The 11906-nt window shown below is 47.3% G+C and overlaps 1 pseudogene; it reads left to right on the top strand.

Annotated features, from left to right (window-relative positions):
- Positions 1-11906, top strand: part of LOC119454040 (probable ATP-dependent RNA helicase DDX17) — a 12787-nt pseudogene extending 881 nt beyond the window's left edge.

Raw genomic sequence — 11906 nt, 5'->3', positions numbered from 1 at the left:
AGGTTGAGAGCTCGTTGGAAACTATTGTGCCTAAATGACCACAAATAGATCGTTCGCTAAGCATTTAAAAATTGTCATGTGTGCGACAATGAGACAATGGCAAATGTAGTAAACTGTAGATCAAAACATGCATGTCAAAATTATGACTTGCAGCTTGGTTGAATATTTGGCATTTGGAGGAAGCCTGGTATGTGACATGTCCTCCAGTAATTTAAACTACGTAAGCAATGCGTAGTACTAAGTCTGCATGGGAATGAACTTGGGCAATAATGAGTCCTGTTGAGTTGCAATGTAGTTTAGAGATTTTTTGTGGTCTCTAAACTTTCAGGGCTTGGATGCGCTATTTCAACATGCACCTTTAGTTCACTGTATCTCTGAAAAATCCTTGAATGGAAGCGAAAAAGCTTGGCAAATTTCATGAATTGCTAAAAGTTCCTTCATTTTCAGTTAAGCTTAATCACTGTTTTGATAAGTGGCCACAATTTTCACGTAATCTAAAGGTTGAGCCAGGGCTGCCAACCTGGTCAAGCAAGCTTAATGGCAGTTGGCAATTACATTTGGCCTTAAGTGTTTTTTAGAAGCTTGTACTCAAAGCAAATGCTCGTGCATAATTTAGTAGAAGTGGTTCTGAAGCGGTCAAAATTTGAAAAGGCAGTGCGTCTGAAAAGAAGTGGCTGTGATCTCGAAACAATTTCCTGCTAACCATTCTCTGCCATTCAGATTTACCTTCACGTGTTGGCACTTATGTGTAGGAGATTTAGAGTAGAAAGCTTACTTTTCGTTTTCACGTGCACCCGCAGTAGGGACTTTGGGAGCAACTGGGGAGGGGGGCGACAGGCGTGGCGGCTCGGGCAGCTACCGCAACAGCCAGCCCGGCGGCAACCTGCGCAAGCCGGACTGGGACCGCATCCAGCTGCAGCCCTTCCAGAAGACTTCTACCAGGAGCACCCGAACACGGCCAACCGTTCACCCGCGGAAGTGGACGCATATCGGCAGGCCAACGAGATCACAGTCAAGGTCGGGGAAGTGCACAAGCCCATCCTGCACTTCGAGGAGGGCAACTTCCCCGACTACATCATGAAGGCCATCCACGCCCAGAACTACACACACCACGCCCCTGCATCCAAGCCCAGGTTGGCCCATCGCTCTCAGCGGCAAGGACTTTGTGGGCATCGCCCAGACGGGTTCGGGCAAGACGCTCGGCTACATCCTTCCCGCCATTGTGCACATCAACCACCAGCCGTACCTGCAGCGAGGAGACGGCCCCATTGTGAGTGCGCCTTGTCTTGGCTACGTTCTTTCCTTGGCTCGGTCGGCCTCAGGGCCCTGAATTAGTAGCAGCCGCAAGTGTACGATGGTAGTTGTGGAGCGCAGCTTTTGCTGTGTTGGCAGCAGCTGCAGTTTAGTATCTTGTTCAGTATCAGTTCTGACATTGCCGTAGTTCAACCCCGTTACGGTGCCTGTGGAAGACTGCACTGTTTGTAGTTGTGCATAAGCTTTCTCTTTAATTTTATTGTTAGTAACCTGAAGGCTTAAGTTTTGAGGAAACAGGCAAATAGCTAGTGACAATCTGCTTAATAAGCTGTGTTTTGTTGGGGGTTAATTGTAGGGCAGTAAGGTAACTGAACATTTGCAGATCCATATGCTATTGCTTTGTGACGGGATGGTAGAAAATTTGATGCAGCAACCTTTGTTGGCAATAGTTGCAGTGTCACACTTGGTTAAAGCACAGAAGTGTGAAAACTGGCTGTTTGCATTCTTCTCCAGTAATCGCACATTGGGGATGAAGTATGTGGTAGAAGTAAATGAATGTGGCCATTATTGTGACGAGTAACTCGCTGCATAACCAAACTTTTCAGTGTTTAGCCTTGAGAGGTCGCACTCTCGTCAGGCGTACGAGTGGTTATGGAAATGGAGGCGAGCCCCTCCTGAGCAGCTGGGAGACTTGGCTGCTTTCGAGTGGAACACGTGCCTCTGTAGGCTGCCTCGTGACAGTGAAACGTATCCTGGCGCTGACCTGGCCCGCGGAGTGTCAGATGCCAGTGTTGTAAAAGGGCACGAACAACTGGAATGGATTGCTTTAGGATATCGACTCTGGCAGCCGATTGCCAGCCTTCACATAAGCTGGATAATTCATGAAGTGTGTGAACCTGACAGCCTAGCATGTCTGAAGGCTGGAAGGTGTCGATATGGCTAGTGTTGCTGCTGTGCTGCAGTCAAGGGCATGATGAGGCAGTAGCGGGCTCTGTGCTGCAAAACATTAGGTTGTGGGTTTAATTCTCGTCTACTGAAGTTGCAGTTCAGTTCGAGAATGTTCAGCATGCTTTTTCACCTAAATTTACTGTGTCCCAGCTAACGTTAGCTAATCCTTAAAAAAATGAACTGGTAGAGAATGTGGTTGTGAAACCTATATGGTGTAAGTCTGTCCTCTTATGGGCTGGCTAATGCAGGTGGTGACCAAGTTACGTTTACCCAAGCATTTTTCATTTATTGAATGGCTTAAGTAACGTCTGCACCAACAGCCTCTATAGATACCGCAAATGTTGCTCTTGCGATATTGAACCTCGTCGGTCAGTTGTGTTCTCTGCTTTGCTGTGTTTTTATGAGCACAAACTGCTTGTAGCTAGCTTACTGCAATTTGGTTGCCAGCAAAGCAGTATTGGTACGTCTGATATCTAATGACTTGCTTTTTCTTTGTGTGTGCAGGCTCTGGTTCTTGCGCCAACACGTGAGCTCGCCCAGCAGATACAGCAGGTTTCCTCCGACTTCGGAAAGTTCTCGCGAGTGCGCAGCACTTGCGTCTTCGGCGGTGCGCCGAAGGGACCCCAGCTTAGGGATATTGAACGAGGTGAGTGACCGAATGGATCACGTTGCAGCAAAGAGTTAACAGTGGACACCTTTGAGGCACCTAAACGTTAAGGCCTAATGAACATAGTGAAGCGCCGTTTTGTCATGGCTTCTAGAACTCGGGAATTCATAGACCACAGTTTGACGGGCTGCGGCTGTGTTTAGTGCCATGCCTAGTGCAGGGACACAACACTGTGTGTACTCCTATTTGTCGCATGTTTCTGCACTGTACCTTTAGTTGCAAACTGCCAGCTTTGCACCCTCATCGGCAGTTTTCTTGAAAAACCAAATGATACTGTAGATAACCGGTAATAGCAAATTAACAAGAGTGCACTTGTATAAGTCTTCCTGTATTTCACTGTGTTGCCGCACCTTTCTTTTACCAACATTGAGCTTGTCGGTAAACTTCAAGGTATTATTTTAGGGTTTGTGCTAAGAAAACACTCATTAAAAATGTCATGGTTGCCAAACAAGTTCTATGCAGTTGTCCTTTGTGCTAGTTCAGTTTGACAGCAGTGTTCTATTCAATCTGCAGGGGTTGAGATCTGCATCGCCACGCCTGGCCGCCTTATTGACTTCCTGGAGGCAGGCAAAATAACCTTCGGCGGTGCACGTACCTCGTTCTGGACGAGGCCGACCGCATGTTGGACATGGGCTTCGAGCCTCAGATCCGCAAGATCATAGAGCAGATTCGTCCCGACTGCCAGACCCTCATGTGGAGCGCCACCTGGCCTAAGGAGGTCCGCTCCTTGGCTGAGGACTTCCTCAAGGACTACATCCAGATCAACATCGGTGCGCTGCAGCTGTGTGCCAACCACCGCATCCTGCAGATCATAGACGTCTGCCAGGAGACCGAGAAAGAGGACAAGTGAGTGCAGACTTCTTTCCTGGTCCTAGCTGCGCAAACCTAAGCTGTTAGCGTGTGTATTCATAGAAGTGCATAGACTCTATAGAGTGTAGAACGGCGGTCAAAGGCTGTGAAACTTCACCTTGGTATTGGCCGATGGGCGTCATTGAGCCTGCTGTAATTGAGCAGTTGTAGTAGGTCATTCGGATCCATGCAGTCGAAGAGTTTCAGGGTTGATAATTTTGTAGATAGTACAAGGTGGTCTGTCTAGTGACTGTCTTTATAAAGAATTGTGGAGGGCGAGTCGTGGACCCGGCTGCAGCACAAGGAGGGCGTATCACCTTGCATTGTGTAGCGCTCTACCATCTCTAAGCAGCAGGGCGACGCTCGTCATGTTTGCACAGGCTAGGTGGATGCCACTTTTGGGTCACCAGGAGAGCTTCCTTTACAGTTATCCCAGTACAATAGGCTTATTGTGTTGCCTAATTACTGAGTTATGTGTGGCGGGAGTGTTTTTGCTTGATGGCTGCTTTTATTTTACTTTGTCATAGACATGCAGGCTGTTAGCAAAATTTTCTTCGTTCAAGCAGCCTGTTTGAGATAGCACGCCGAAACAGCAGGTTGTTAAGCCACCGCAGTTTACGAGGTCATGTTGGCCTGTCACATCTTCCTAGTGGCAGAGCTGTCAAAGCCTCGTTACAGACACACCAGGCCTCTCGCTCACTGGGGCCACTGTGACAAATGCCTTCAGTTGTAGGGGGCCCTGGGACATATGAGTGTTTAGGGCAATGTTTGCACTCTGTTCATCAAAATTTTGGCCCTAAGCGCATCTCAGTGGGGAGAAAGGGTCGGTACATGGCTGTGCTAAGCACTAACATGGCACTAACTTGTGGTTCCAGGCTCATGAAACTGCACCAGGAAATTCTCAATGAAAAGGAGAACAAGGTGAGATTCCACTCTGTGTAGTTTGCAGTTTTCTTGCATGTGGGGTTAGCCTTCGAGTACGCTGATCTGCCTTACAATCCGCTAACTAGTACTCATTTGTGAAAAGCTTCAGCACAAAAAATGCCTTTGTTAATCTGATATTCGGTAATATTGGCAATCAAATTTGTGTAGATACTTTTATTATAACAAATAGTTACAAACTTTGAACCTTCTTTGATTAAGACCTTAAAATACCTGGAAAATGTTTATCTTCTAATTGTGCAAAACAAAATAAGCCTAATCAACGAAAGGAAACTTTGCGGGAACTATTTCAGCAACAAAGGGTAAAAGCCAGGCAGAAAATGGAAGTGGGCTTCACCCTAAGCCAAGTATGGCACAGACAGCTGTCTTTGTATGCGAAGTATAGGTGTAGTCTTGCGTCGGTTTGTCTCCTATCAGAAGAATGAGAGTTGCATGCCCAACTTTTTCTTCATTATCCTGTGTTCCTGCTGTAAACCAAGAAAGGATGTTTCTGCCTGTCATTCAGTGTTGGCTAAAAGCATTTAGCCAGGAACTTCGTACCTGATACCAAAACTCTGCACGGAAAAAAAAAAGTAATTTTCTGGTATGTTGCCGCCAGGCAACACTAGTTCATAATAAAGGGCAAATGTTTCGCACGATCTACGCTGCTAATCCTCCCGTTTTAGGACTGGGTAGGCTGTGAAATCTTAGGGTAGATACTGCCATGTTCAGGAATTGAAAGGAATAAAATGCATAAACTCCCCAGCACTAGTGAAGGAAGTGCATGCAGATCAAATAGATTTTGTGTGTGTGTGTGTGGGTGTACACTGTGCTGGAGTGACACTTGTCTTTTCTTCACAGACCATTGTATTTGCGGAAACAAAGCGGAAAGTTGACGACCTGACCAGGAAGATGCGCCGCTACGGGTGAGTCAACTGCTGCTGCTTTGCAGAGCCTTGCTGGGATGCAGAGTCTGCTTTTAGCCGACAGTTAAAAGTTTTCTTAGCAGCCATAGCCTTGCGCCATGCTGTCTCAGTAATGAATAGTTACACGCTTGACCAATTTAACATAAAATTGTGACCCTGCACGCTATTTCGATTGAAGCAGTTGCTTACTGGTAACGCTTTGCTACACAGCTGGCCTGCCATCTGCATCCACGGTGACAAGACGCAGCAGGAGCGTGACTGGGTGCTCAATGGTGGGTTTTGCTCCTCGTTTGGGATTCTTTCACGCTGTGTTGCATTTTCGCCTGTCCGAAAAGCTGACGTGGTGTTGTAATGAAAACTTGCAGAGTTCCGGTCTGGAAGGGCTCCCATCCTGGTTGCGACTGATGTGGCTGCGCGGGGTCTCGGTGAGTGAAGCTACCTTCAGTCTTCAATGGAAGATGGCTCTGGGGTGGTTTTGTTCAATTACTTTGGAGAAAAGGCGGGCTGCTGCTGTTCAAAGTGGATGCTTTGTGCCAGCAGCTTCGGGGGATAAGCAGAGAAGTTTTTCTATATTTAGCATATGCTCTTTTAATGTATGTGCATCAGGCAATTGTTAGGCGAGCTTTTATGTCGATTGAGGCTATGATTTAGACCTTGATTTAGTTCGGCATTTTAGAAGGGATGTACCTACGACGTGGTTAGTGTGCGGATGCATTTCCCTCAGTCAGGGTAACTAGGATACTCTGTATTTGGCCTTAATGCAGACAAGCTTTTCCATAGACATTTTTAATCTTAATCTTGATATTTCTTTTTTTAAGTGATCAACCAATATTTAGTACTTGATTGCACACAGGCTATTTGCTGTAGACATTCCTAATCCTAATGTTAGTATTTCACTTTGTACTTGATATAAACTGCAATATTTAATGTAAGCAGGCATTCACCCATGTTATTATTGGCCCCGAGGTAAATTGTACAACAAGCTATCGGATATGTTTCACTACAGCATACGCTATGTAAGCTCTGTGTGCAGTTGCTTGAAATGTGAAAGGCAACACACAGGTTTGTCAATGTTTTCGGGTAGTCGTGGCTAACCCAAACTTGCTCTAGTGGGCATCTCGAAGCAGCAGGTGACGTGGAATTCGCTCGTTGCAGCTAACCTTGCGTTAGCGGCTGAAGCAGCAGTTGTGCGACAATGCTGGGGGCAAGCGTCCCACTGGCCGGCAGTCGTTATCGGGGAATACTTTTGCACCGTCTAAACAAGTCGAATCATGCCTATGTGCACCCGTTCGCATTTCATGCAACTGCACGTGGCAGGAGTGGAGTTTGTGGCAGGCCCGACTTTTTGTGCTGGAGCACAACTGTCAGACGAGGCTCTAGATATGGCAGGTGCACATGTCGTCTACGCTTTAGGAGGGAACAGTGGTGGATGTGTGGGTCTGCGGGGATGGACTTTGGGAGACCAGACGCTGACTGACGTGTCCTGGTTTTTCCTTCTTTTCCAGAGGCACTTGTGTGGGCCCCAGGTTGTCCATACGCAGTGCCTCGCTTTGCACTGGGCGGGCCTCCCTGAGCCACATGAAAACGCTTAAAAGGACGGTGGCTTCCATTGAAGGCCCGGCGGGCGCAAATGATTTCTCTCGGACGGGGAGCGTAACTTGCACGAGGCGCGTGCCTCGTATGCAGCTGGATGCATCTCTATGCCCCTAAGTAGCAGCAGCACTTTTCAAATTTGGCACAGATTGCTCCGATTGGTCAGCTGGAGCAGCAGCGCACTTCTCTAAATTCAACATGAATTGCTCTGATAGGCTGCAGCTGGACTATAACTACGAAAATGACTTGTAGTGACGGAGGGAATTGGGAATTCAGTTGGACCCGGAGCTAGATTGCGGGTGTGCTTTGGGCCACCCTTTAGACGAGGCAGAAAGGAACAATGAGCATTTGATGCAATTGGCTTTTAAGGTGCATGGCACAACAGCAAAACAAAGCGCGGAGGCCGCCGTGGCAGAGTGAGTGGTGCGGCAACAGGGGACGGCCTCAGCTGCCGCCGGCTTTCTAACGGAAGGCGGCGCAAACGAGAAAAAAAGTAATGGCCGCTGACGGGTGGCCGTGCGCGGAGAAGGGCGCCCTCCTTGCTGTGGCGGCGTCCTGTCTTCCGAAGTGTGCGCACGCACGCCGCCAACCCACCCCCCCTGGCCGACGACTCTTGAAGGCCACGGCATGGCCCTGTCTCTCTCGCAAGGCGGCTGCAGGTAAATTTTAGTGCGCAAACACTTCTCTTTCTTGCATACGTATTTCTTTTACATCTATCTCTACACCCTCTATTTCCCGTACCCCTGTTTTGCGGGGCCGCACGCTGCCTAGCTTTCGTTTCTCGCTCGGCACAGGTTGATGTCTAGCCAGGGCTAGGATGAGGGTAGCCTGTGTTTGGAGCATGCAACTCCTTGCCTGCTCGTCAGCTGATGTGCGACTGTAGGCCTCTGTCGGAAGGGCACAAGTATCAAAGTTAATGGACTATGCTGTATAAGCTTTGGGTTTCTCGGACTATTGGCTCTGCACTCACTGGGGGGTTTGGTTTAGTGGAGGATTTCAGTTGCAAGGATGCTTCTTGGCCTTTTGATGTTGCGGGTGTTCCATTGCTAGGTATTCTGCGCTACGCTTTATAGCGGAAACTCTGCTTGGCTTTGCACGTAGGCATGTGCATTCTGCTTTTTTTTTTAAAGCTGGCTGCATCTCGAGGTTTTGGGGCGCACTGCAGGCTTAGTAGCTGCACTTGCATGCCATCGGCGTACTGATGTGGGGTTTGTCATTTGTGGCAGCTAAAACTTGGACGGCTTTTTAATGTGCAGCAGTCGTGGTGCTTGCACCGGCATTTCCCAAACAGCCGTGGCTAATTATGGAACTGGGACGTTTGTGTGTCTAGCATGCACAAGTAAAATGTAGCAGCGGGTAAAAAAGCTCCATCCAGCATAAATAGCCTAAAGTAATACTTACGAGGCACACTACCAACTGCTCAAGAGCGTGTAGCACACTTGCAGTTACACGTGAAATTATACTTGGTAAACTGCGCAGCTTCCTGCATACCTGACCTTGCTTCAAGCAGCTTGTTAGGGAATAGCAGTTAATCTGTGCTGTACTGTGCAACTGTCTAAATGAGCTTGTCAGCTGCGGTTAATGGTCCCGTTATGGACTACATTCTTGCTGTGGTTCTTGATTATGGTAAAAAATTGCAAATTCTGAACAGTTGCATGAGCATTGCATGAACCCATAGGTCTATCCTCACAATGGGTGCACTGTGCCTGTGCGACAGGCGCATGGACAGACTAGTTGCAGCACGCTTTCACACGATTGAGAGCAGACAAAATGGTGCATTCGCCGCACAAGAAAAAACTTTCAGCTACAGTCGAACCAGGAAGCAGGTTACAGACGGAATGCTATGATATGCATGATATGGTGAAAGTGAGCAGTAAGAGTAAGTTTTTGAGCAATGCATTGATCTTGTTCACCAATTATGCAGCATGCATTTGGAACTGCACAGCTGTTTGGGGAATGCTGGCAGTGTTACCACTGAGTTGCATATACTGCATAAGAACATAGGCATGAAGCATACTACTAACTTGCTAAACCTTGCACCAGTCGCACCGAAAGTTACTATTGCAGGGTAGGAGGCGTTTCATGTGTATCTTTCGTGATAGGTAAAACGGGACTCGTTACCTTTCGTGATATAACAGGACTCGCCGAATTCATATGCGATTTCGTAAATAGTAAGGAAAGCTCGCTGTTTTCCAGCATTTCAAGTGTGGAGTTTATTGCCTTTCAATAATCCGCTTGGGTGGGGCTGGCTCACAGATGTGGATGACGTGCGGTTTGTGATCAACTATGACTACCCTAACTGCTCGGAGGACTACATCCACCGGATTGGCCGGACGGCGCGTTCCAACAAGACTGGCACCGCCTACACCTTCTTCACTCCCAACAACAGCCGGCAGGCGAAGGAGCTCATCTCAGTCCTGCAGGAGGCCAACCAGGTCGTGAACCCCAAGCTCTACGAGATCGCCAACAACCCCCGCGCCGGAGGCGGATGGGGCGGCCGTGGAAGTGAGTGTCACAATCTCTGCAGCGATAGCTATGGGTAGCGTCAGTCAGCCAGCCAGAATAGAACGGCAGTAGAAGGCTCCTCCATTGTCCATCTCTTGGTAGCAATTTGTGTTATGACATTGAACTCTCAATAAGGGAGGGTTCATAGAAGGATCGGTAGTTGCACAGTGGCCAGCCCACACTAGTCTCAAAGCATGCTGCCAGTTTTAGCGAAAGGTCAACTGCAGCAAAATTTCGCTGTGGCTAAATTTGTTACAAGTAATATACAGGGGGTCCCATGTAACATGTGCCAAAATATAAAAACACAGGAAAGCCACATACCTGGACAGAAACAAGCTATTGTTAGCTGTTGCTTTGCAAGTCTGACTTTTTTTTTTTTTTTTTTGTAAGAAATTCGTGCGGCACTTTTGGGTGTTTTGGGGCTTTCTTTAACTCTTACTATGCACAGACCTGAATTAGCAAGAGTGACAGTGAACTGACATTTAATGGGCATGACAGCTTTGGCACATAATTTAAACTTCATCCTTCGTGTTCTTTCTGCCACATCAAATTAAGGGCCGTTTCCTGTCAATCCATTTCATTATCGCTTCTTTCATTTCCTTTTTGACACTGAGTGGATGATCTCGGCGGCGATGACATGTGAACCATTGAGGAAACATGAAAATAATGGATGACTAAATGGATTGATAACAGGGCTCAAAGTTTGAAGTGTCTCCAATCATTCGTACCGTATTTCTTCTAATGTAAGGAGAGGTTTCTCCCCAGAATTTTTAGCCTAGGACGTCGCGTCCCGTTGTATACGCAAATTTTGCCTTTAGGTGTGGCTTTATGGCAGCACGCTTTGTGGTGCCATGAAGCCACATATGAAATTTGTGCTGCCGTAAAGCAACACCTAAAGGCAAAACTCTCATATAACCTGCACTCCCCATGTTGAAGCTCCTTTCCCCCCTTATTTCATGGGTCACCATTTTGCATTTTGACTGTTATAAATTCAGTATTTTAGGCAATCCCCACCATGTCTCGATAATCTGTCGGCTACTCTGTATCGCTTTATAATAACTCAGCTTAGCTTTGTTGGGTTCCCCCACTTGCCTTACAATCATGACCACCTTTTAATCGAATAAGTACGGTGTTTCCTTAGTGCTCATTTTTGGTAGAACTGCATTGACAGTGCGCTTTGTTCCCATTCTTCATTCCAGGCCGCTGGCGTTCAGGTGGCGGCGGAAGCTCGTGGAGGTAACTTCTGTTCCATTCTTCATTCCAGGCCGCTGGCGCTCGGGGGGCGGCGGCGGCGGCAGCTCGTGGAGGAACTCTGGTGGCTCAAGCAACACACACACACACTTTGCCAGCGGCGCCAACAGCGTATCTCTCGGCTCTCGAGACAACCAGATGAACGGCTACGGCCAACAACAGAACAGCTACTACTCTGTCTAGAACACATTTCTCTGGCCCCCACACTCCATAGGGCGTCAACAAATTGCTAGGTTTTTTTCTCATTTTCAACTGCGTTTCCACCAGCACCAAGAAGATGCTTTCCCAGCCACACACACACACCATCCTCCTGGGGTTGTGGGAGGGATTCGAGGGCTGGGCCATTAACTGTTACTGGTGTTACTTTTTCGTTGCACCTGCTTTCAGTGACTTAGTGTTCCTGTTTCATGCCGCAGCCTATGCCTTTTGTTCTCTGAAATTATCGTTTTTTTTTTTTTTTTTTCATTGTGATATTTGGAAAGCATGGAGTCTTATGTTTATTTTTGTGTACTCTCTCTGCATTCCCTCTGCAAGTTGTTTTATGTGTTAATGAAAATATTTTTTTTAAGTTATTGTCGTTCATCTTTGCATTTCAAAGCTGATATCTCGGGAACAAGTGTTTTTTTTTTCCTGGGTTTCCTAAAGCCCTATTGTCATGTTTTTTTTACATCTCATTGCCTTGGCTGTTCGTCTGTGCAAATGGTATTGCGGAGGCTTTGTGTATGAGCATTGTGTTGTTCCAAATTTTTTTTTTTCCTCGAGAAGTCTTGTCAAAAATGAGGGCACATGGCCGTTATTTATGTGAACCTGCCGATCATGTTCGATTGTTTTTGGGGGACCTGCCAGTTTCGACGGCTCGTGATAAGTGCGAATGAGACTGCTGGAGCTTATACCATCACAGCTACCAGCATCTTTGTGGAGGCTCAAAAGTCAAGATCTGGAGCTTCTGTTAAAAGTTGAAAATATTGGAGACAAATAAATGCTGATAAAAG

The sequence above is a fragment of the Dermacentor silvarum genome, chromosome 5 (assembly GCF_013339745.2).
Source record: "Dermacentor silvarum isolate Dsil-2018 chromosome 5, BIME_Dsil_1.4, whole genome shotgun sequence".
In the NCBI taxonomy this organism is placed as follows: Eukaryota; Metazoa; Arthropoda; class Arachnida; order Ixodida; family Ixodidae; genus Dermacentor; species Dermacentor silvarum.
The sequence above is the reverse complement of the archived record's forward strand: the minus strand, read 5'-3'. Positions and strand labels throughout refer to the sequence as shown.